At 42.2% G+C, this 27,099-nt stretch overlaps 1 pseudogene; it reads right to left on the bottom strand.

Annotated features, from left to right (window-relative positions):
• LOC112169479 overlaps positions 1-27,099 on the bottom strand; it is a 159,555-nt pseudogene that overhangs the window by 102,982 nt on the left and 29,474 nt on the right.

Genomic DNA, 27,099 nt, shown 5'->3' with positions numbered 1-27,099 from the left:
AATGGAAAAAAGAGAGCGACAAATTTTTGAAGCTCACACCAAATAACACAGTTCATATCCTTGATCAACTACCAAAGGTTGGAATAAACATAAACGAATAAAAAGGTACCTTAGTGCTACCATAGGCAGTTGGGTTTAACAGTGAGTAAAGGAAGGTAAAGATCGAAGTGTATATCAGGGCAAAGAACTGATATAAGCAGTGGAGTAGATGTATTTCATTGGCTACACCTGTTTTATAACTTGATTGTGACTGAAATATTATGGCTAGCTTTGTCAATGTGTTTCACAGATCTGGAGCAAGAAAAAAAAAGTGTGAAATGAATTTAATTCAATTTTTAGTTATTATGTAAAGCAAATTGAATACTAACATTTTTGGGCAGAGAATATTGAAAATAGTTTTCCATCTTTGCACAAAGGAATGAGAATTTGAGCGACTATGAAGAACTAAACTTTGATAAATGTTCAAGCTAAAGTAAGGAAGGCAATGTTGGCTATATAAGATATGATTATGTTATATAATGCTCGTGTTGGAGTTAAATTTACTGTTTATCTCATACGTATGTTTGTGCTGTTTGATTCATGCCAATATCAAAGGGATAATATTGTGCGGAAAACTCTAGTTTACAGAACCCAGAAAAAGGATGCAAGTACTACTCTACAGAAAACAATTGAAATGAAAAAAAAGAGCTGCAATCTGAAAATTTCTTTTTTAACAAAAACTGAATGAAAGCTATAATTGAGTAAAAAGTGGAAGAACGAATATATAGCATTTACCTTGCTGATTCCAAAGTTTGAGGAAAGTTTATCTTCTTGATCGCTGAAATTGATGATATCTCTGTGCTACCTTGCAGTAACTAAAGACATGGATTTGTGGAGAACTGAAAATATTGTGCATCATAACTAATTAAAAGTTGATATTATGCATAAATTAAATTTACAGTATTAGTTAAAAGTGAAAATCTAAGGTGATTTCACAGTCGAGAGGCTTATGGTGTATATAAGGATCGATTAAGAGTTTCTATAATCTTGCTAAGCTAGAACTTTAGAGTGAAGAACAAATTAATTTTAGGATGAAGCTGGAAAGTTAGAACTATAGGTAAATAGAATAATATTTGCTTTGAAGACATACCTGTGTTGAAGGATGTCGACATAGTGTGCCTCTACAAACTAGGGTTTAGAGTTATAACAGGAATGTGTTTTAGGTATTCAATTGTAATCGGATTCTATTACCTTTTGGGTACCTTGTAACTCCCTATTTAAAGGGCTCCTATTATCAATAATACACACAATTCCATTCTCCTACAACACGTTATCAACACGAGTTCTAACCCTAGCTTCAGAAAAGAGAAAAAAAAAACCCTAGAACTTCTTCTCTGCCGCCAACCCAAAACAAAAAAAAAAACTCCATTCCGGCCTGCCTCAGCCTCACCTCACCGGCCAGCCTTAGCCTCAGCCTCACCTCATCTCACCTCACCGGCCGAACCTGCAAACCCAGCAGCCCAGCCAGGCCGGCCTCCTCCCAGCGCCCTCTCGCCCAGAAGCCGCCACCCGCTGCTGCTTTTGCACACCCGCCTGTGTACCAGCCCGCCGAGCGACGCTCCCCCGCGCGCCAGCCCACCTGCTCGCTCCCTGCAGCCGCATGTACACCTGCCTACCACGCCACCGCCGCCACAGCGTCCCTGCCCGAAGCTGCTGCCTATCTTGCAGTTTTTCTGCCCCGCCACCTGCAGATTAGGAGAGGAAGACCAGAAGAAAGGAAGACCAGAAGAAAGAAAAGAGAGGAAGACCAGAAGAAAGAAAAAAAAGAAAAAAAGAGGAGGGACCCGGCCCAGAAAAAAAAAAGAAGAAAAAAAAAACAGAAAGAAAAGGGAGGGACCCGGCCCAGAAAAAGAAAAAGGAAGAAAAGCCCAGAAAAATAAAGAAAAAAAAACTGCTGCTGCCCTAACACGCCTGCTCCAACACGCGCGTGTCTTCAAATTAAGAATAATCACTATGTTTCCTGGAGAGTACTTGGAGGGCCTTGTTGATAGTGGCACCACACATACTATATTATGACATAGGCAACTATTTCTATGCATGACGCCTAGTCGATCTTCTGTGACTACGATGGCTGGACCATCACAATTGATTCATGTTCGAGGACCAACTCAATTTATGTTGCCAAATGGCACAAGTATTAATGTCACCGAAGCTCTATATGCTCCTAGGGCTGGAAGGACCCTATTGAGTTTTAAAGTTATAAGAGCCAATGGTTTTTATGTGGAAACACATTGTGAGAATGGACAAGAGTTCCTTTGCATCACCTCTAATGACTACGGACATAAACGAGTATTAGAGAAACTTATGTGTCGCTCTAGTAGGTTGTATGCAACCACTATTCGAGTCATTGAATCCAACCATATCATGAGAGATGACTTATGGGATTCTGACACATATAGGCTTTGGCACGATTGTCTGGGACACCGAGGTCGTGATATGATGATCCGTATACTAAAGACTTCACACGGACATCCATTTTTCAAAACGAAAAGAAGTCAGAACGAAAATTCGGTCCAAGGTAGGGCCAGAGCCGCCTACCCCCTGCGGCCCAACAGTGGTATTGACACTACTAATGCCTCCTTGGTTCCTTTCTCTACTTCTAAAGTCAATTGTGACTTCGTGGCTCAACCGGATTCTTCCATGGTTACTTCTAAAGCCCATCTTTCGTTTTGCAAAGCCTGCTCTTTAGCAAAATTAGGATCGAGACCATCCTATGCAAAGGACACTAAACAAAATATTCCATTCTTGCAACGAATCCAAGGTGATATTTGTGGACCTATCCAACCAACTTGCGGACCATTTAGATATTTTATGGTGTTGGTTGATGCATCGACACGTTGGTCACATGTCATGCTTTTGTCCACCAGAAATGCTGCATTTGCTAAACTCCTAGCACAAATCATTAAGTTAAGGGCTCACCACCCTGATCATCCCATTAAGTCAATTCGTCTTGACAATGCTGGAGAGTTTACATCAAAAACTTTTGATGACTATTGCATGTCCATTGGGATTGAGGTTGCACACCCTGTTCCTCACATTCACAAGCAAAATGGTCTCGTAGAAGCCACCATTAAAAGACTTCAAATGGTTGCTAGAGCATTAGTTATGCGCACTAATCTCCCTGTTTCTGCTTGGGGCTATGCAATATTGCATGCAGCTGTGCTTATTCGTCTGAGGCCTACTGCCACTCAACCCTTTTCTGCATCCCAGATGGTTACTAGGTATGAGCCTAATGTCTCACACTTACGCATATTTGGGTGTGCAATTTATGTGCCAATTGCGCCGCCACAGCGCACCAAAATGGGTCCTCAAAGACGATTGGGCATTTATGTTGGATATGACTCTCCAACCATTATCCGATGTTTGGAACCCTTGACAGGCGATCAATTTACGGCAAGATTTGCGGATTGTCACTTTGATGAGACAGTCTTCCTGTCGTTAGGGGAAGATAAGAACAATAATGTTCAACAGGAACGACATGAATTGTCGTGGTCTGTCCCCACTTTGTCTCATTTTGATCCCCGAACCGCATAATCCGAAATTGAAGTGCGGAGAATTCTCGATCTTCAGAACGTAGCAGACTCTATGCCTGACGCGTTTTCTGATATCGCTAAAGTGACAAGATCACATATACCTGCTGCAAACGTGCCTGCAAGGATTGATGTCCCTAAAAATAGTGGACATGGCGCCACCTCTAGGGGTATTGAGCATGGCGCTGCCACCACTAATGGTGATGGCAATGTGGCTCAGGCCGGGCTCCCAGTAAGGAAACGTGGGAGGCCCAGAGGTTCGATAGATTCTCGCCCGAGAAAGAAAGCGAGTTTGGCACAAAGAGATCCATTAATCATCGACATAAATAACCCGTCTCATGAAGATATTCCGGATTATGGTTATGTCCAAGAGACATCATTGGGGGACGCTCCAATGTCAGAACCAATTCCAGAGAATAGAGAGATCTCCATGAATTACACTAGTGTACATGAGACGTTGAATCGAGACTCTATTATCCTTGATGACGTGTTTGCATATTCTATCGCTCAAGGAATTATAGAACATGATGAAATCGAACCTCGCTCCGTTGAAGAATGTCAACGAAGAGCAGACTGGCCTAAATGGAAAAATGCGATCCAGGTTGAATGAGATTCACTGACAAAGAGACAGGTATTTGGGCCTATAACGCTGACACCCCCAAGTATAAAGCTTGTTGGCCATAAATGGGTCTTTGTTAGAAAGCGTAATGAGAAAAATGAGGTTGTTAGATACAAAGCCCGCCTTGTGGTGCAAGGTTTCTCACAACGCCCTGGAATCGACTATGAGGAGACATACTCTCCCGTAATGGACGTTATAACGTTCCGCTACCTTGTCAGTTTGGTAGTTTCCGAAAAACTTGACATGCAGCTTATGGATGTGGTTATAGCATATCTCTATGGGGATCTAGATTCAGAGATATATATGAAGGTTCCAGATGGACTTCAATTACCCAAATCAAGTGGCTCTAAACCACGGAGCGCATTTTCAATAAAGTTGAGACGCTCACTATATGGATTGAAACAATCCGGACGGATGTGGTATAGCCGTCTAAGTGACTACTTGATTGGGAAGGGATATGTCAATGATGAAATATGCCCATGCGTGTTTATAAAGAGGACAAGTTCCGGATTTGCAATTATAGCAGTTTATGTCGATGACATGAACCTAATTGGAACTCTAGATGAGTTAAAGGAAACTGCTAAGTACTTGAAATCTGAATTTGAGATGAAAGATCTTGGGAAAACACGGTTTTGTCTCGGACTGGAAATCGAGCACCGTAGTGATGGGATTATGATCCACCAGTCAGCGTATACTCAAAAATTATTAAGGCGCTTTAATGAAGATAAAGCAAAGCCTATGAGTACTCCCATGATCGGTCGTAGTCTTGAGCCTGAAAAAGATCTGTTTCGTCCAAGGGATGAGGACGAAGACCTATTAGAGGCTGAAGTGACCTATCTAAGTGCAATAGGTGCATTATTGTACTTAGCTCAATGAACAAGACCGGATATCTCATTTGCAGTGAACTTGTTAGCTCGACATAGTTCTGCGCCAACACGCCACCATTGGATTGGCATAAAGACAATCTTTCGATACCTGAGAGGTACGATTGATATGGGCTTGTTTTATCCCTACAGAGAGAAGAGAAACAACGGAAGTGTAGGATCGGACTCCACAAGGCAAAATGCCACCTTCCGTGCTCCTCCTCCCCTCCATCAAAATGACAACGATGTTTTGATGGGTTTTACTGATGCTGGTATCTCTTTGACCCTCACAAAGGTCGCTCCCAAATGGGTTATGTCTTTACCATGGGAAGCACTGCGATATCTTGGAGGTCTACAACGCAGACCCTTATTGCCACTTCCTCAAATCATGCAGAGATTATTGCTCTACATGAAGCCGTGCGAGAATGCATATGGCTAAGGTTTGTAGTTAGACACATTCGAGGAACTTGTGGTTTGAAGTCTACCACAGATGAACCTACATGCATTTATGAAGATAATGCAGCTTGTATTGAGCAAATGAAGTTAGGTTTCATCAAGGGTGACAACACCAAGCATATATCGCCAAAGTTCTTTTACAATCAGCAACAACAGGCACTTTTAAATATTGAAGTGAACCAAATCCGATCAGAGGATAATGTAGCGGACTTATTTACTAAGTCGTTACCAAAATCCACCTTCGAGAAACGTGTGAAGAGCATCAGATTGAGAAAGTTATCCAAACTCCCATGATTGTAGCAATCAGGGGGAGATATTGACATCAGGGGGAGGTATGATGTCTACATGTTCGATCTCGAAGAGTGAAGGACGTGTTGTGCTCTTTTTGTCCTTCGACCAGGGTTATTTTTGTCCCACAGGGTTTTTGTTACCTAGCAAGGTTTTTAACGAGGCAACAATCAAAGTGTCATCACCAAGTTTGAGCGGCACAAGGGGGAGTGTTGAAGGATGTCGACATAGTGTGCCTCTACAAACTAGGGTTTAGAGTTGTAATAGGAATGTGTTTTAGGTATTCAATTGTAATCGGATTCTATTACCTTTTGGGTACCTTGTAACTCCCTATTTAAAGGGCTCCTATTATCAATAATACACACAATTCCATTCTCCTACAACAACCTGAATATAATAGTATCGGAAAGTATAAATTTCTTGCTACTTCAGGCAGATCCGGGAGAGAAGGAAAGTCAGCAATATCAATATGACGTTGGTCACAAAATGCATAGTGTGTTCTTATCAAAAGAAAAAGGTAAAGGAACATATTATGGTTCTTCAAATGGAATTAAACTCACCAATATTAATATTGCAGTGGCTTTAGCAAATGAATGTAGCAGCTAAAATTACCCGCAAATCGATTCCAGCTGATGTTGCCAAAAGTCCTCAGATGCGAGTAAAAGAGCGGATGCGCAATTCTCAGCACCACTTCCTTCACTATCTACCTCTCTGTGGAGTGAAGTAGTAAAGACACGATAGCTCTGAGAAGCAACCCAGCTGTCGGAGGAAGAAACAACAAGCACTGAACAACACCCCAGGTGTCGAAGCAAGAAACAGCACGCAGGGGCAAAATGGACTTTTCATCCATGACCAGCTAGGCTCGAGCCGGCACTGTTCATAAGACGATGAACAGTGCGTTTTCTTTATTCACTAAACTCAAGGGCAAAACTGGCATTCACACGATCAAGCGTTACCCAACAACCCTATCCGACTAACACGGAAACTGTAATTGAGAATAAAACAAAGGGCAAAAGCGTCACTCTATTTCAGGCCCTTATGAACAATACTTTCAACTTTAGATGTATGTATAATAATGTGCTTCCACCAACCCATCGGTATCAGTATTTTGAGCAAGGGCTCCACTCTCTGGGGATAGTTTTACAGGCATAGAAGAACAGAGTGAAGTAGTTTACATGTAACACAGAATCTGCTATGGTGGAGTAAGAATCAGAGACCCTTCCAAACAGAATCATAGGGCTAATCATGGTTGCTTCATGGTGTTGGGATGTTATTGGAAAAAAAAAAAAAAAAGACAGAAATTCTAAGTTGTAATAAGTATTGAAAAGATGTGAAGTCCCATAAGAGTGAGTGTTGTACCTAACTGCATGAGATGGTTGGAAAAAGAAGTAGGTGAAGAAGACAATTCACCATCCTCTGCTTTCCATTCTAAATCCTCATTATAAGAGCAAGTTCACCCGTTGAGCTTGACCGGTCAAGACTATTCACTGCTTTTTTGCCTTGTATTTCCACTATTGAGCTTGACCAGTCAGATACTGTTCACAAAATGTCAAGAATGGTCACTTTTGTAGTCAAGGATTATCAATCCAAGGTTTTGGCAACTAACAAGAATCAAAGACACATAAACGAATCAAACATTGAAAAGAACATCAAAATTGCATCCAAAAATCAGATTATCACATCATAGTTTTCTGTTCACACATAGAAAATCCAAAGCAGAAATTCTATCTAACAATTACACCAAACCTTGAATATATGTATGGTAAAGCATATGAACAACCCTTAATTACGTCCCAAAGACCCAAAGCAGCTCCAAGGTGTCGCAACAAGTGAAGAACACGGCAATGGAAGAGGATGGCACTGCAAAGCTCCTTGAAGATTGTGAAAACCTGAAACTAGAGAGAACAAGTGAGAAATAGAAATTGTGGTGATGGCACGGCAAAGCACTATTCTTGACATTTTGTGAACAGTATCTGGCTGGTCAAGCTCAATAGTGGAAATACAAGGCAAAAAAGCAGTGAATAGTCTTGACTGGTCAAGCTCAACGGGTGAACTTGCTCTAAGTACCCCATAGTATTAAAGAGGCATGATTAAGCAATTAGGGATTGGTTCTCACACTCCAATTCTCGACAATTTTAAGACTCACACTCCACTTTTAAGTAGTTAAATGTGAAATGCAAGTGTGAAAGTAAAGTTCCAAAACCACTCCCCCTACATGCAGACTTGTTTGCATTAACTTTGAAATTGTAAAACGTTTTTGAGTTTTTCAATCCAAAACACTTCTTCTATGTTTGGCAAGTAGTTAAAAGTGTTTCTCTGCCTTGTATAAGTATTACCTAAAGTAGGTAAACTTTCGGTGCCTCCTACAAAAGCGCAATTGAAGATGAAGTCTGTTTCAAAACCAATCCCAACTACTGCTAATAGTGAGGAAAATAAGCATTAGGTTTGTTTTGGATGTAAACCAAATATCCAAACGACAACCCAGTTTTGGTTTTGGCTATGTTTGGAAGTAGTGATTATGCATCTCTATAGACTACAGGTAAAGGCCCAGGCACGAACTAGACAAACAAAGGTCCGAAACAAATACAAAAAATAGAGATGAACTACGGTAAATCCTAGAAGGCGTATGTCCCATCATAAAGAATGAAAGGGATGTTCATGTGGTGACGGCAATGGTCATTAATTTTATAGCTCATTGGTTTTCTCACCCATATCAATTTCATAAACGCCATCAAATGTATTCCACGGCATTTTAGAAACGCCATTATATTTATTCCATGACATTTTGAAAACGCCATCAAATGTATTCCATAGCATTTTAGAAATGCCATCAAATTTTATTCCACAGCATTTTGGAAACGCCATCAAATGTATTCCATGGCATTTTAGAAACGCCATGGTGGAGTAAGAATCAGAGACCCTTCCAAACAGAATCATAGGGCTAATCATGGTTGCTTCATGGTGTTGGGATGTTATTGGAAAAAAAAAAATGACAGAAATTCTAAGTTGTAATAAGTATTGAATAGATGTGAAGTCCCATAAGAGTGAGTGTTGTACCTAACTGCATGAGATGGTTAGAAAAAGAAGCAGGTGAAGAAGACAATTCACCATCCTCTTCTTTCCATTCTAAATCCTCATTATAAGTACCCCATATTATTAAAGAGGCATGATTAAGCAATTAGGGATTGGTTCTCACACTCCAATTCTCAACAAATTTTAAGACTCACACTCCACTTTTAAGTAGTTAAATGTGAAATGCAAGTGTGAAAGTAAAGTTCCATTATTGGTTGTGAATTTTTAGAATTTGAAATGTATTATGAACTAAGAAAGTTTAAAACAAACTAAAATATACCGATAAAAAAATCTAAAATATAAAAAAAGAAAAAATATATTGTTTTGGAAACTAATAAAGAGATAAGAAGAAACTTTTGTTGGAAATTTGTAATGACATCTATTTTGAAGGAAATTGAACTGAGGAATTCAGACAATCAATTCCTTCATTTTTTTTCCACAAATAAATTTGTAATTTTCACGTTTTGAATGCCGAACGAGGTCATTCATGTTTAGAAATTATGAATTCTTTATTTTCATTTAAATTCCTTCTTCTTTTCTGTCATCCAAACACACCCAAATTACCAAAAGAGACATCTATATTTTTTTTTTTTTGAAGGGGTTTGGAACCCAGCCAAGTTGGGAGGCTTATCCCCACGCCTGACTTATTATATTAGAATTAAAAAGTTGCATAGAGGGGGACATGACGCCTTGACCTCTAGCAATGTTACAAGCATCCTCATAGAGAACATCCCAAATAATAACAGGAGTCTCATCTAACCAGACATCATTTAGAGCATTATAACTAGCAAGGTGTGCTAACCTCTGAGCAACACCGTTTGCTTCACGCATAATATGCCTAAATTGAGATGAGTGAAAAAATGTCAAATATGACTTACAATCGTCGATAATACGCCCAACCTCAGAAAGGTCATCATGTTCTTGAGACATAGCTGCAATCACTTTCCAATTCAGCCTCCGCATAGTCCTGGTGAATGGCCAATAATAGTCCTGCCCTACAAGCCTCCGCTTCCATATGTAACGCAGAGCAAGCATGAGGAAAATACCTAGCCATTGCAGACACACAATTACCCTGATCCTCCCTAATAACAACCCCAATACCACTAACGCCCAACTCGGGTCGTAAACTACCATCCACATTGACTTTCAGTCGCCCACTCGGAGGATAAGCCCATTTAGTCCGGGCCCTTGTTCTCTTTGTAGACTGAACTGGGTGGACCAATTGATAATCCTATAGAACCTTCAAAGCATTCAGAGCCGTATTCAAAGCATCAAACTGGGTACCTTTCCACACTATGCTATTGCGTTCACACCACAGGGACCACAAATACATAAAAAACCAATCACACTCATGTACAGCACACACATCCATCACATTCCACACGCAGTCTTCTAGAACATTCCCTTGCACTTTAATTGCTTTCAAACCAAGTTTTCCAAATGACCAAAAGCATTGAGTTCCTCAATTAGGGGCAAACGCCACTCCCCTTCTTCCCAATCAATCAAGTCCTCGACTCTGCTTTCTTTCCATCCCTCCATAGGCATAGTAAAAGGACGAAAAGAATGTGGAAGTGGAAGCCATGGATCCTTCCATGTGGAAATTAGATTACCTCTACCAACTTGAAAGCGAAGCCCTTTGAGCAATAACTCACACCCATGCATAATACTCTGCCAAGCATAAGAAGCCCCCCCCACCACCTGAGCCCCCAATAAGTCTGTCTCCGGAAAATCACGAGCTTTGTACAACCTCGAAAGCAAAGTGTTGGGGTTCTGGAGCAATCTCCACCCTTGCTTAGCCAGTAAAGCTTGGTTGAAGTGTACCATATTTCTAAACCCCAGCCCACCTTCCGACTTAGGAATACAAAGCTTCTCCCAAGGTAACCAGTGTATTTTCTTTTCATCAACCCTATCACCCCACCAAAATTTCGCCATCAAGCTATGCATCTCATGGCAAAGGTGCTTAGGTAATTCGAAGAAACTCATGACATATGTTGGAATAGATTGTGCCACTGCTTTAATCAGAATTTCCTTACCAGCATTGCTCAGAGCCTTATCTCTCCAACCAGAAGTACGTTTTCGGACTTTTTCTATCAAGAAATTAAACGCTTCCATCTTCGAATAGCTGATCTCAATTGGTAGCCCAAGGTACTTGTCGTGCTTCTCTACCCTTTCAACACCCAAGACAGCAGCTATCATCCTGTTTACCACGCCTCACATTCTTGCTGAAAGCAATAGAACTGTTCTAATAGTTAATAACGTGCCCAGATGCTTGTTCATACCTCTTGAAAATATCTTTCAACACAACACATTCATCCCACTCTGCTTTGAAAAAAATAAAGGAATCATCCGCGAAAAAAAGATGTGATATAGAAGGAGCACCTGAACAAATTTGAACACCATGAATCTCGTTTGTCTCTTCCGCCCTCAAGATCATTCTAGATAAGGATTCTGCACAGAGAAGGAAGAGATACGGGGAGATAGCGTCCCCCTGCCGCAGCCCACGTGAGGGGATTACACGACCCCTAGGAACCCCATTTACTATGAAAGAGTATGTGACAGTGCGCACACAGCGCATAACCCAATCAATCTAGATAGGACTGAAACCCAACCTCTGAAGAACAACCTCTAGAAAGCTCCACCCCACCCTGTCATAGGCTTTACTCATGTCTAGCTTCAAGGCTCCAAAACCCGAATTACCAAAAGAGACATCTATATTAGAATTAAATAATATAGTTGGAAACTTGAAATATATCATCCCACTTTAGCATTTTCTTCTCCTCTCTACGTGAATGAAACTACAAACTTATAACCTACCTAAAAGTATTTACGTATTGCAAAAATGGACCAATTTCCCCCCATCTATAAATAGTATCCACCCATCTAAACCTTAAACTCATCGCTTCACCTCACAGATTGAGAAAGTTTTGAGCAACCAATCCCAAACTTGAAGCAAAGGAAATCCACTACGCTACTTACAGTGAAGTCAAGGATGATTATCCCCAGGTATAAAATCAAGGGCCCCAACAGACTAACAGATAAACAAATAGCAAGCCATCTCCATTGATTCAATCAAAAAAAGGGGGGGGGGGTTCGAGACTGTCTACATAGAGAATCTTTAAAGTCTACACATCAGTGAGGTCAGATCTCAGCATCATGTGAGGTCAAGTCATCATATGATGCTGAGATCTGGCCTCATTAATGTTTCCGTCCACTCCTCTACAGACGCAGGAGGAATGCAATCAGGTCCTTTCGCTGGTACAGTCCCAGCATGTTTCTTGATGCGCATCAGCTGCTGGCTTGGGGCATCGAGTCTTGGACACTGGGCGCCCCATCTTACTTGTTCTTCTTATGGTTATTCTCTCTTAACAATCAGATTATCAATGATGTGCGTAGTTCTGCCCATTCTACTGGGAAGATTCAGCCATTCTATCCATTGTTGAAGCTTCAAGGGAAAAATGAATTTGTTTGGGAGCCAAAGCATCAAGAAGCCTTCGACAGAATTAAGGTCTACCTCCCGAGCCCACCGGTTCTCAATCTTCCCAAGCTCGGTTTCCCACTTAAGCTTTATATCTCTGCGGCTGAGGCTTTCATTGGCAACCTGTTAGCACAAGATGATGAAGAGGGGGTCGAGAATGCTATTTTTTACCTCAGCAAAACGTTGACGGATTGCGAGACGCGGTACACCCCAATGGAGATGCTGTGTCCGACGCTATACTTCTCAACATGTAAGTTGCGACACTACATGTTATCTTTTACCACGTGCATTATAGCTCAGACAGACTTGGTCAAATATATGCTTTCACAGCCTGTCCTTAGAGGCCGGATTGGTAAGTGGGTGCTAGCTTTGTCCAAATTTGTCCTACAGTATGTCCCCCAGAAAGCGGTTAAGGGCCAAGCCATCGCAGACTTCCTGGTATACCATCCCATGTTGGAGGTACCAAAAGTTCGTGATTTGGAGGTCGTGACAGAAACAATAGACTAACCCGACTTGGCCTGTTTACCTAAGTATGATGTGTTGTATCACGCAACGGTCTCGCTACAGCCCTGGGATTTATACTTTGATGGCTCCAGAATAGAAACAATGGCTGGTGCTAGGGTCGTGTTGGAAAATCCAGCTGGAGATCTTTTTTCATACTCCTTCCAGTTAGACTTCTGGTGCACCAATAACCAAGCTGAATACAAGGCCCTCATTATAGCCCTAGAGGTGTTATTAGAATTGGGAGTCTGGGATGTACAAGTCCTGGGAGATTTACTGCTCATCATCAACTAACTTCGCGAAAAGTTCAGGTGCACAAGTTTCTTACTAGCTCTATACTAGGATCGAGCACTCGAATTGCTTGCCCAATTTGATGACGTGGACCTGGTGCATACTCCTCGGTAACACAATTTTGCCGCGAATGAGTTAGCCCAACTGGCTACCGGGATAACCTTTAAATATGGTGTTCTCGAGTGAATCTTGAAGGTTGAACGACGGACCTTGCCTTCGTGGCTTTCCAGGGCTGACCCACCTGACGAACCCATGGTGGCTGTCTTGGATCCTATAGATGTGGACTGGCGTGTTCCTATGATAGAGTACCTTAAACACCCAGGCCAACCCATCGATAAGAAGATCTGTTTCCTCGCACTCAATTATTTTCTCAGGAATGATGAATTATGCAGACGAGGAGAAGACGGTGTAGACTTCCGGTGTGTCTATGGCCAAGAAGCGAAGCACCTAATGCGCGAGGCGCATGCGGGCGTATGTGGTTCTCACCAAGCAGGCCCAAAGATGTGTTGGCTTATTCGAAGACATGGTTATGACTGGCCAAGTATTTTGAAAGATTGCATCGCATTCGCAAAAGGCTGCTAGGACTGCCAGGCGCACGAACCGGTCCAACACATTCCCAATATTCCCATGCAGCCTATTATTAAGCCCTGGCATGTGCGAGGCTGGGCATTGGACTTGATTGGAATGATTCACCTCAATCCTCTCTCCAACACAAGTTCATTATCGTTGCCACTGACTTCTTTACCAAGTGGGTCGAGGCTGCACCTTTGAAAGAGGCTTCAGGCGCTACAATCCGACAATTTATCTTTCACCACATTGTTTGCATGTTTGGCATCCCAGAGGTTTCGGTATCTGACAGAAAGGTGGCTTTCATGGGCGGTGAGGTTGAGAAGCTCGTGAATGACTTGGGCATACAATTCATTCATTCTACTCCCTACTATGCCCAGTCTAATGGTCAAGTTGAAGCCAGCAATAAGATCATCATCACTCTCCTGAAGAAGATGCTGGCAGAGAATCCCTGCCAGTGGCACGAGACACTCTACGAGACTCTCTGGGCTTATCGAACATCCAAGCGCACTCCCACAGCCACGACACCTTACATTCTCATGTTTGGCCATGATGCAATTGTGCCCCTAGAAATCAATGTTCACTCTTTGCGAGTGCAAGAGCAGCATCATCTTATTGGCATAGACTACGTCCAGGCCATGTGGCAAGAACATGAGGACCTTAGCGAAAAGCGCTTGGCGGCACTGGATAGTTTACTCATGGAAAAGCAGAGAGTAGCTCACGCCTATGACAAGCGTACACGGGGCCACAGCTACAAGGAGGGCAAACTTATGTGGAAGGCAGTTCCCCCGCTAGGAGAAAAGTTGGAAGGACGTGGCAAATGAACACCGCGATGGGAAGGACCGTTTGTTATCCACAAAGTTCTAGAAAAGGGCGCTTTCCACCTCAAAGAGTTGGACGGCGACATTCACAAGAATCCTATCAATGGTAGATACTTAAAGAAGTGCTACCCCAGTGTTTGGGAGTTTGAAGACCCACCAAATACTCATTCGCCAGGGATAGGGGGACAAACATAGTCTTCCTCTGCCCGCGTCCTCATCTTCGCAAGGGCCTATTCCTGAGGCCCCACTCTAATGTACTCGCCTCACTTAGCAAGACTAAGGGGGGCAACACTCTATATATTGGGCTTTGTTTTCAATTTTTTAACATTTTTTGACAAATTAGTGTTAAAAATAATGTAAGAAAGCCTATACCAGAGGCCAATATGCATTAGAAGACAGGAAATAAAATATTATTATATTCATAAAGTGGCTTTTCGGCCAAAAGCGGTACAATACATTGGCGAAATTACAAGGTCAAAAGTGGCTAAAAAAAGATAAACATTTGAGTCTTCTTAATCTTCTTCAAGAGGAGGCTGCAAAGGAATTGAATACAGTCTTCAGCGTTTACACCCTCTTGAACCTTGGCAGCCGTTATTGTCTGTACTCGAAGTGTTGGAAAGGACATGATCAAGTTCATCCCAACCCTTTTTTTCTAGTTGTCCATGCTTCTGGGCAAAGGCTTTGTTACGGATAGACTTCAGAAGAGCGCGACCGCCAAGTTACCCCGTTCATCTCAGGGGCTAAACGAATGTTCGATCGTTGAGCCTAAGAGGTGGGGCGCCGAAGAAGAGCGGTTGACCTCAAGTCTTCCACAATCCTCCAGCATGCTCCGCACGAGGAATCCTAAGGAAGATGAGCCTTCAGGGGTAGATTCCCCATGCAGGAGCGCCTCATGTTCTTCAAGGAGTACCAAAGCCTGGTATGTTCCATCCAGGCTTTCAGAAGCCAAAGACATGAGGTTGGCTAGGATTAAGCCATAAGGCCTACCTCAGGCTTGAGATCTCTCCATAAGGCCTAAGATCTAGAGGCTAAGGGTGAGATCGTGGGGAGAAAATTTCTGAAGAAGAAGGAAGATGAGTAAAACCTATAAGGCCATTTCTGGGTAAGCCATGTTCTGATCTTCTCATCACCAAAGCATAGATATTTATAGGGTCAACCCGTGTGGCCTTAGCCCTTAGATGGACAGTTGAGGAATCATGGTCAATGCCATCAATAAGATTAAATGCCATAATCTCGAAAATGAAGGCGAATTAAAGACGTGTGGGAAACAAAACAGTCTTCAAAGAGGTAACCGCTCAATTTCGAGATTATCTGTTCAGAACCGCTTTAATTCAGAATTAATGTAAATTCAAAGTTAGTGATGACTACAAAGACAAAGGCGCTTTTGGGCCAGTAAATGGACCGAAAGAAAGAAAGAAATAATATATTACTGGGCTAATGGTGTTCAGAAATACAAAAGCAAAATGGGCCTGATGCTAGAGGCCTAAAGTCTTCTGGCCGCGTAGGTTAGACAGAGAAGGTGATCGTCCAAGCGATAACCAGCCAAACAAGCAGCATTCTCGGCCTATTGGGCTTGTGCATGAGCTTGGGCCAAATCTTGAGTTAGCACCTCAAAAGAGGCCAAAGGTTGCTCCAATTGGGCTTCTTCTTCAGCGATCACAGCCTTTACAGAGGCTAATTGGGCTTGAAGGTTTTGGATTTAGGACTCGAGGTGTTTCTCTTCAAGTTCCATATCCTTGAGACGAGAAGCCCGCTCATCCAGAGAGCCTCGTAGATCCTCCATCTGGTGGATAAGGATCTGATGCTGCAACTTGACGTTCCTAGCCTACGCCTTAGCAGTCGCTTTGCGTTCGCAGAGGCCAGGGAGATCTCCTAGTAGCTTCTCTAGTGTGCTAAATTAAGTGGCAAACAAGGCAACTTCACGGCGAAGTACTCTAACAACTTCCCAAGCCCGCGCGAGCGCCCCAGGCCCCAGCAAGTTAGGACCCAAAAGCTCGCGAAGGACTTCCTTAGCCTCTTCCACAACACTAGGAGGAGCCACTTCAAGAACATGAGCTAACCTCTCTAACCTTGAGGGTTCGCCAGGTAGAGCCTGCGGCTAAGTGGAGGGATCAACGACTAGAGTTGCAGTGGCTCTGCGATGGGAATCATCTCTTCTACTACTGGTTGAGGGCCCAATTCAACCTCCACTTCATTCACTTGGGGGGCATGGGGGGATGATCATTGTTTGCTTCGTCCACTAGGTTCGGATCGATGTGACCTTCACCAGTAGTTTCCTCAGCGGTTATGGCCACTTCCACAGTATGAACATGACTCTGACCCTCAAAGGGGGTGTCAAACATTGAAAGAAGGGTGATTAAGGAAGAATAAGAGTGGCAAATTCACAAAGGGAAATACCTCGTTGGCTCGTTGCTCGCTGACAACGGCTGGGGCCTCTTAGACCATCACTGGGTTCGCCAGCACGACCGTCACCATTTGCTCTTGGTCAACGACAACAGTATTGGGCTGAGCATATGGTGTCACTTGCTCCAGGACTTCACCTCCTACCGGGCTCTCGCCAGGAGCACCAGGAGAATACACTGCCTCTTCAACCTCAGAGGAACTACGATCCACCACTTAGACTGCCACTGGAGAAGGCGGGGGGTACTCCACAAAACAAGGCTGAGAAAAGAAGACCATTGGACTTGGAGGCGTTTGGGCCTGCAAAGAGGACCCTCCCCCCACAGTATTAGATGGACCTACGCCACCTTAGCAAAAGGATCCAGTAGTTCTTTGGCTAACCTACGAAACGAGGCATGTTTAAGACTCAACCATGAAACAAATAAGAAACTCCGCAGCACGGTTGGGTTTAAAAGTTTCTAGTCTCGAGGCTAGTGGTTCGTCATCTTCCCAGCTTTCGCCAGTGAGATCAAGACGTCTTCGTTTACGGGCCTGAGCAACAGTAACCTAATGAAAAATTAGGAATTAGGATTTGAAGCCAGAGGATTTCAAATTTAAATGAGTCCAGAACCATGTGAGACTTTACCTCTGCAGGATCTTCGTCGTCTGAAGAATCTTCAACCTCAGGTTCCTCTGCCACAGCTTTTTACTTCACGGCCTGACTAGTAGTTGCGATAGAAGGACCACCTTGTTAACCACCGGTAGTTGACGGCACACCCCTACTCCTAGTATTGACCCGCTGAAAAGAAATATCAATCAGAATTAGGAAGTTAAAAGATAGTGAAATTGATTAATACCAAAGGGAACCTACCTTCCGTTTCGGTTCGCGAATCCTTATTCCAGCCTGCGCTGGTCGCGGAGGCTGCGCCTCCCGAATGGGGAAGCGACCGAGTGCTTGAGAGTCTGCCTCGCAAAGATATCTCAGGCGACGGAAGATCATGGCGAAAAGTTCATCGTCTGGCAGGTCCCAGCAATTAACAAAAACTTTGGCCCACCATGGAGCGTAATCCTCGTCGACTCAATCAACGAGATACAGGACAGTAGCCCAAGAGGGAAGGTCTATCAGGACGAGCGTGCCTTGAGCTTGGGGAGGTCCGGTTGGGAGACCTATTCTTTGCCAGGAAGTGTAGTAATTCATTGAATTGAAAAGAGGGAAAGGTATCAATTGGGCTGTTAATGTTAGAAACCGAAGGCTCTAATTAACGTTAATGAGAAAGAGATAGAAATAGAGACACACGATGTATAGTGGTTCGTCTCCCACTAAGATGGGAAACTACGTCCACTTGAATATTGCACTATATGTGTTTGGGCCTTACGGCCCAACATGATTACAAGAGGTGTTGTAATGGGATGATTGTCTCAGTGGGTGGAGGTCCCTTTTATAAGTAAGGGAGCCTCCCCTCTTGCACTTGTTTTCCAATGTGGGACTCAAAGTCCCCTTTTCTAGTATACAAAGGCTAATTGTGAGGCAACTTGGCAAGGTCGGAAAGGTGGCTTCCCGGTGAGGTATTGGTCGCTTCCGACTTCCGTGGCGTAGCTTGGACATCTGACTACGGGATGCATGTCACTGTTGGGTCCCACCATGGCTTGTGGGTCCCCCAAAGAGGGTGTTACATATGCTTGGTGACATAGCAAATCCTTCATAAAAGTGGAGGTATGTACATGGGCTAACCCGAGTTGGAGAGCGAAGTGGTTGGGAGCGTAGAGCTCATGGCTCAACTCATCAACCACGAGCCTGATGTCTGAATAGGAGATGGCGCGGCGGAAGGCCAAGCGGGCTCGTTCGCTGTGATTCAAACCACTGGGCATGAACCCATGTTGAAAATGAGGTGGGAATCTCCCATTGAGAATCAGGTCCGAGTCTGGTATCTCGTCCAGAAGATAAAGGTAGGAGAAGCACTCAGAATATGGCGGGGAGGCATATCTTATGTCCTGGCAGAGCCATCGCCCTAGGAGTGAGTTGACTGGAGAATTTTCCGAAATGTCTGGTCTGTGGAAATGAGGGAAGTAGATTTGTAGCCAGAAATCCAGAATCCAAAGAGGGCCAGATATGCTTGTCTCGAAAGGATGCATAGTGGCCTGATAGAGAGCTCGGTATAGCGAACCCAATACAGGCTGCCCAAGGCCGACGCGACGGCCATTGTAAAGGGCAGGGCCAAAGAAGCCCAGGTACTAGTGGGCTTGCTGGCAGAGGTACAGAAGAAGTACTTACAGAGCCAATATTCCAAAAAGGCGATGCCACCGGTCGTATTGTGTTGTCTGCAATAGTGGTTTCGCCAACTCTGATAAGACTTGCTGTGGGAAGTGCGGCCGACTTGTTGCATTCGCGAAGGGAACTCAACAACGTCAAATTGACCATACACATAGGGTTCGTAGTCAATGGGCAGCCTTGTGATGGTGAGAATGTCTAGCAACGTTATGCTCATTTGCCTAAATCTGAAATCAAAGGTGTTGCTGGAAGTATTCCAGAGGCAGAGGGCGGCGGCTAGAGGTGAGCGATTGGCGCCGCCGGGGAGACGAAAGCATAGATCGATAGTAGCAGTGATGCCAACTGCATTCCAACGAGTCAGATCCCTTCCTCTGACCTCGCGATACAAGTTCGTCGTCATTCACCGATGGCCAGAACCCTACTTTAGCTTTCTATTGTCTCTGGCCCTAACTACTGAAATCGTCAGGGGTCCTTCGGAGGACTGGAATGGGGTGGCGAATAGGAAGGCTGTATCAGGCCATGGCATCCTCTGGGAGGATATCTCGGGGGGTGAAACCCAATCCGGCCTGGTTATTGGGCAAGCCGGATAGGAGAGGGTTCTGGATTGAGGTGTGAGACAAACACCGGGCACCCATATCGGTTCCCTAGACATGAGCGGCTTGCTCATTGATTTCCTCTTCTTGATCGATAATGATTTTCTTCTGAGGGGCCATTTCTAGGTTTTTGGAGGAGAAAAGGAGTTTCGGAAAGGAGGGTTTTCTGGGTTTAGAGAGAGACTGAAAGGGTTTCTGATGTGATGGATTCAAACATTTGCGGTAGGATTTAAATAAAAGATTTTGTGAGGGAAACGATACAAAGAAAAAACGTTTTGCAGTTGTGCGGTCGCGAACCTGTATTAATGGCCTCATTTCTGTCATAAGGCGTGTCGCTTAAAGTCCTCTTCGATCAGTTGCATCTTCGCGGGCCTGACCTCGAGGCCTGGGAGGCAATGTTTGAGCCCAAAAGCATTTTTGGCAATATCTTTTAAGAGGATTTAGCATAGTGGGCAGATACCTGCGGCCCAGAAATAAGTCTACTTGGGTTTAGGTTATAGCTTCACCCATTCTGGGGTCCATAAGGAAAACAAAACCTTATAGGAGTCGAGTAGTAGAGACCGATTAGGAATCTTCAATCAATAATCCTTTTATGGCAAGGAACTATTGAAACCCTAGTTATAAATACCAGGTTTCAAGGGACAATAACACACAACTCTTCAATCAACTAATCTCTCAGATTATCAAAGTCTCTCTGGAGCAACCTACCTTCAACCTAGTTGAAACCAGCAAAGCAAGGGTAACGCCCTTGCAACCGAGCGAAGCTAAAATCACGCTTTAGCAAACCCGTGCTTTCTCCTACTTCTCGGTGATTGCTCTGCTTAGTCTATAATACTAAGTATCGACTGAGTGATGCAGGAGATCACACCACAAATCCTTATCCATAAGGCAAGAAGTCCTTTTCCGAAAGGCAAAGAAAAGAACCTGGTGACGAGGTTGGTGCTCTCCTCGTCCACAACGTTTGAGAAGAAGTTAGGTCAAGGGACGCCCGGACGACTACACCGCAAGGTGTTGGCACGCTCGCACACTCAAAAGAGACAGTTTGCTACCCAGACTGGTTTTGGAGCCAAACAAGTACTTACCGCAGCCCTTTGGCTTGTCGTCGCCAGGCCTAACCGTCACCAGAAAAACAAATGAGTACGCCATTTGTTGCGGAGAACGGAGAGCTCTGATTTGCTGGTGTTATGTGATTGACAATTATAAAATTCTCAATTAAGGCTTAGGGTGTCACAGCTCCTATTTACATGTGTGAGGTGTGTCAGTATGACTAATTCTGTTCTTGCTTAATTCTGAAAATGACTTAATAGAGCTTTAAATATCTGTCAGTACTTTTTTTTTCAAGGCCGATATCTCTCTTTCTTTTATCTTTTTTGCTCCATGGCTGATATTTCTCTATTTTTTTTTTCAGGGCCAATAGCTTCATTGGTATATTTTAAATAAAAGTTAACAACAAACCGATAAACAATGTACCTCTTCTCGCACAATCTGAATGAAATGCTGCAGTCATTGAACTTGTGTCCATCTTAACAGGTTCGCCTTCTCGTTTCAGAGGTTCTTGTACCTTTTGATCTTGCTTTTCTGCTAAAACTTTAATCCTGAATAAGGAATTCTGGATCACAACACTATGTTGGTTCAGAGGCAACATCCTCAGTCTGATTCTTATAACTCGACAACTTCTTTCATTCGAGAATCCCCTGGTGTTGTACTCCACTAGTGGTTGCCTTAATTGTGAAACAAGCAACTCCCCAAGTCGGGGGTCCTGCTTGGGGCACTACACTAGTAGGCATCGGTATAGTCAAAACATCATTAAGCCGATCAACAAGTGCTTGTACACAAAAGTGTTGAAAATAAAACTGACCTGCGTAAATTCCTCTTCCTTGCCCCAGACAACGGACACATGATACAACCAAAAACTGGCTCACCCTGCTTGCTAATTTGTGCTTCCAATACCCATCTGTTTTCTTTACCTTCTTGACACTCCGTGAATATGGAATAAACTTGTGAAGAACATTGTGAAATATCCCAACAATGCATACAACAGTAGAATCCTTATGCTCAGCATCTTCCCATTGCGAAATCTCCTTCAGAAGCTTCATATTAATGTCCTACCTTTGCAAGTGATAATTATGTACAAAATAGAAGTTTTGGTATTGTGGGAATTATTATACTCTATTTTAAACCTGGTAATACCTTATCGTGCTTACCCAATTGCCAAATAGATTGATTTGACGGTGAAGATCCAAAACTCTAGGAACCGTTACCATGTTTAAGAGGCTTCTTATCTTGGGTGCTTCAGTTATAGAAAGCCACTCATTACTCTTCCAAAGATCTATACTTTCAGCTCTTTCCTCAATCGGAAGCCAGATTACTTGGTTCAAGAAGCTTCCACTCGACAAGAAGGTAATTTTTTTTCATCTAGGTAATGGTAAAGTTTTGATCTTTATGCTTAATTTGCAGAGGTTAGCGGCCATGGAATGTTCTATGAATATGAATTCAATTTAGTTCTTTCATTTGGATCATGTTAATGCTTCTGTCTCAAATCCTTTGAAGGAACAACTACTCTAATGCCTACAAGTTTGAAAATCTTCCTCTCAAATTGAGCTACGATTTCTGAAACTACTCTATGCATTGCTTGGTTGAATTGTTTTTCTCGCATTCGGTCAATGACATTTAACTGCTCTCATGTTCTACGCGAAGGTAATTTTGTAAGAGATAGGTTAACAAATTTGGGTTTGACCTTTACATCTCTGTACTTTTGGGGTTTAATTTGGCCTTTGTCCTCCCTTCTCTATTTTGTATTTGTTGTAGTGAAAATGGAATTGCAGAGAGAATAGATGGGAGAATTGTGTGTATTCTATTATTGATAATAGAATTGTGTGTATTCCACACAATTCTGCAGAACAGCTTTCCCTAGTGGAACTAGGACTCCACCTGGATCAATAACACTCTGGATCCCTGCAGAAACAGCTTGCCCTAGGTTTGACATCTTGAGCAGCTTGGAACAAGGATTGAATAGTAGCAAAACTTGAGCAAGAAACCTTCTGTATGTCAACACCAAAAGCTTCAGAATGGGGCTGAACAATATGTGAAACTGGTGATGAATACAAGGACTTTGCTTCCTATTTATATTGGCAAAAAACACGAGTTAGACTCATCCCATAAGCAGTCTAATATCGACTGAATGTTTATCATTTAGAGAGGCTTAATTTTATCACAACACTTAATGCTAATCAGGTTAATTAGCCAATGATTGAGTTCCCTACTTCTACTAGGAGATATACATCCAAGTAGATAACCGGAATTAGAGTTATAACTATGTACTTCTTGTTATTTACGTTTAGTTAAATCAATTGTTTAATCTTAATGCATATCAGATAATGTTAAGTCCATATTTTTCCAACAAATGATGGGTCCATTTAGTTCTAACATATTAACTCATCCAATATGTGGGTTTGACTGAAGTTTCAGACTTGTGAGGTTCTAGGCTAAATGGTTCAATTGGGATTTGTTAGTTTGTCGTTATGGAAAAATAAATTCAAGCAACCATTACTGCTCTAGAAAACTCAAACTATCACTATTGACGAAGAAACACGTAAAGTAAATCAAAGTGAAATCATAACTTCAACAATGAGGGATCAAATATGTCAGCTCGGAGATTCAGTTTTGATTAGTCTGAGCTGGGTTTCTATCGTCTTGCTGATAGCAGAAGAATCGAGAAACTATACTCCCTGATGTTATATGCAGTCTCCCAATGCAGACTTAGCCTTCACTTTCTCTTTATATTCCTGGTCCTCTAACTTGTACTTCTCTGCTTCCTTGATCATCTTCTCAATTCCCACTTCAGATAACCCGCCTCTATAATTGGAGATTGTAACCTGATTCTTAAGATGTAGTCGGTTTTCCTCAGCGGAGACAATCAAAGTTCCATTGGCATCGATCTTGAAACAAATAGTGATTTGAGGTTTCCCTTTTGGACCAGGAGGGATTCCTCCAAGCACAAATTGACCCAGAAATTTGTTTTTTTCGGCTCTTGTTTCTTCACCCTCATACACATCAACTATCAAACCGATTTGGTTTTGTACTACAGTTGTGACAACTCGACTTTTCTTGGTGGGAATGGTAGTGTTTCTTGGGACATAAACTCTATATTCTCCTGTGTAACGCATACAACCAAGGGAATGTGGAGTAACATCCAACAAGAGTAAGTCTTGAACCTTCTCAATGCCACCATGCAAAACTGCAGCCTGTACGGCAGAACCGTATGCAACTGCTTCGTCAGGATTGATGCTCTTGCAAAGCTCCTTACCGTTAAAGAAATCTTGCAATAGCTGTTGTACCTTGGGAATTCTAGTAGATCCACCAACAAGAACAATATCATCAACAATTTTCCTATCAATTTTAGCATCACTCACACAATTCTCCACAGTCTCCATACATTTTCTAAAGAGATCCATGTTGAGCTCTTCAAATTTTGCTCTCGTTATTTTGGAGTGGAAGTCGATACCCTCGAATAAAGAATCAATCTCAATGGTGGTTTCAGCAGTTGAAGAAAGAGTCCTTTTTGCTCTCTCACAAGATGTTCTCAATCTTCTCAGTGCTTTGGGGTCATTGCTGATGTCCTTCCTGTGTTTCTTCTCGAACTCTTGCACAAAATGGTTCACCATTCTATTGTCAAAATCTTCACCCCCAAGATGTGTATCTCCGGCAGTAGCTTTTACCTCAAAAATCTCATCTTCAATTTTAAGAAGGGAAACATCAAAAGTACCACCACCAAGATCGAAAATGAGAACAATTTTACCACCGATAGTCGTGGCCTTTTTGTCAAGACCATATGCAACAGCTGCGGCTGTTGGCTCATTAAGAATACGCATCACATTCATGCCTGCAATCACCCCAGCATCTTTTGTAGCCTGTCGTTGAAAGTCATTGAAGTATGCTGGTACAGTTATAACAACATTCTTTATTGTTAGTCCAAGATAGGCCTCTGCAATTTCGCGCATCTTATGGAGAACCATTGAAGATATCTCCTCAGCGGCAAATTGTTTCTTTTCATTCTTGTAGTTGATCACAATCATAGGCTTGTCACCCACACCACGAACCTTGAAAGGCCATAATTTCATATCACTCTTAACACATGCATCACTAAATTTCCTGCCAATCAATCTCTTTGCAGCTGAAAGATTGCAAACAAAACATACTTCATTAATTATGAATTGACACAGTTAAGAAATTGTGAACAGAAGCGCGCATCACTCACTGGTAGTGTTACAAAACCATAAAAGATGTATAAATAAAAGTTGAACTACAAAGTATGGAGTGGTTAGAATCTAGCTAGCTTCAGATAATGACAGGTACGTAGTTAGATTGGTTTGAACTTTGGTACTCCCTGAAACCCTTACACGTTTGAAACTTCATATATAGAGGTCATCTAATTGTTAGCCAAGAAACAAAAAAGTTCATCTACTTCATAGGTAACATAGAATAACTAAACAATGTATATAAAAAAGACAGCATCATTCAAATTAATACGAAACCAGCCATGTTGATTAATTATATATGGAGACAATGAGTAAATTGATCACGTACCAAAAACAGTGTTGATAGGGTTGATGGTGACTTGGTTCTTGGCAGCATCACCGATCAAAAGGCCAATATTGGTAAAAGCAACATACGATGGTGTCGTTCTGTTGCCCTGATCATTGGCTATGATCTCAACGTGATCGTGTTGCCAAACTCCAACGCATGAATAAGTTGTTCCGAGATCGATGCCGATAGCTGGACCCTCGCCTTTCGCCGCTAATGCCATTATTAATTCAACGCAGGTAAAGAGCTTGCCGGCGTGAATACGTGCCTACAGACTCAATCTTAATTGATAATGGCTGTGATCCGTACTATATATGGTGAAAGATTGAGCATTCATTATTTAGCTAGGAGATGCATCCCTAGCAATATTAGGAATTCTTTTTTTATTTTATATTAAAACCAATCCTGACTAGAAATCAAATAACCCAAAGGAAGTCTCCTCTAGCCAATGATCCAAAACATACAATGGCTCCATGCCGACTTGTTGCCTGGCCTCTCTCGCTCATTGATTTTCTTGCCCCGGGCCTCTTTCACTCTAAGCAAGCGTCCCATACACCATATCCCGAAGCATGACATAACCTAACCTTCTCTTTTTTAATTATTTTTTTTATTTTTTTATTCTTGATCATGGATTACCATCTGACTTATACATGGCATATGCAGAATCATAAGACTATGATTGAATCATTATCCTCGGCAAACTTATTGAAACTCGATCACACCACAAATATTGAACCTCAAAATAGAATAAATTCAGAAACTTTAACAAAAACGTAGTGGGAGTTTTGACCTCAATACCTGAACCATGACCAGCATATCAGTCTCCACTGCCCTCTTTGCAAGCTTTCCATAGAAACTCATCTCTCACCTACACAAAAAGCTTCAATAAAACTCAGAATTGGACCCAATAATGGTAATTGTTGAAGTATGATAATGAGTTGTTGCTATAATTAGATTGCGAAGGGAATGGTAGCTATTACCTTCTCACTCACTAAGACAAACTGAAGACCATCATTTCTAGGAGTAGGTTTATGTTTCTTCACTCTCCACACCCTGGAGACACGCACTTTGAGTAGTAGGTCAGTCAGTAAAGGTTGGATATCTCGTATTCGGACGATTGGGATTGTGGTTATCACCTGTCAATAATGAATAATAATGCAAGTAAATACTTAATAGAAAAAGCTAAAAAAGGGAGATCAAACAGGTGCTGAATATGTTATAAAAGAACTTATACATAGGTTAAGGAAAATAGACTAATGGACTTTTTGAAGGAGTGATCTACTTGCGGAACTTTGATTTCTGCACTAATCTCAAATGGGTATATTGAATTCCACTGATGTGATAGCAGAAAAGGTACTGCTAAAAATATACAACAGATAGAAGATCTAAAGGCTCTCAGTGATCAAATATGAACACAGTAGTGACAGTACTATGATTGCAGCTGAAAAGAAAGAATACTCAGCTGGTAATAAATAGAAATCTAAGAAAACTAATCAAACTCTACAGAAATATATAGAAATATATATCTTAACATATCCGAGTCTCTAAACTTTGTGAACACATTAAGAACTTATCATTTGAGAAGAGTCTGATACAGTTATGGTACACAGCAAGAATTTAAAGTACATTGACCATTAATTTTTCAGAAGAAAGAAAGAACATAACACTTGGATTTAAGTAATAAGGTCTATATCGAAAAAATGGATCTCTTGTTTCTAGAACAACTCGAAAATTCATCTTTCTAGCTTGATGA

This window comes from Rosa chinensis, chromosome 6, assembly GCF_002994745.2.
Source record: "Rosa chinensis cultivar Old Blush chromosome 6, RchiOBHm-V2, whole genome shotgun sequence".
Taxonomy (NCBI): domain Eukaryota; kingdom Viridiplantae; phylum Streptophyta; class Magnoliopsida; order Rosales; family Rosaceae; genus Rosa; species Rosa chinensis.
The sequence above is the reverse complement of the archived record's forward strand: the minus strand, read 5'-3'. Positions and strand labels throughout refer to the sequence as shown.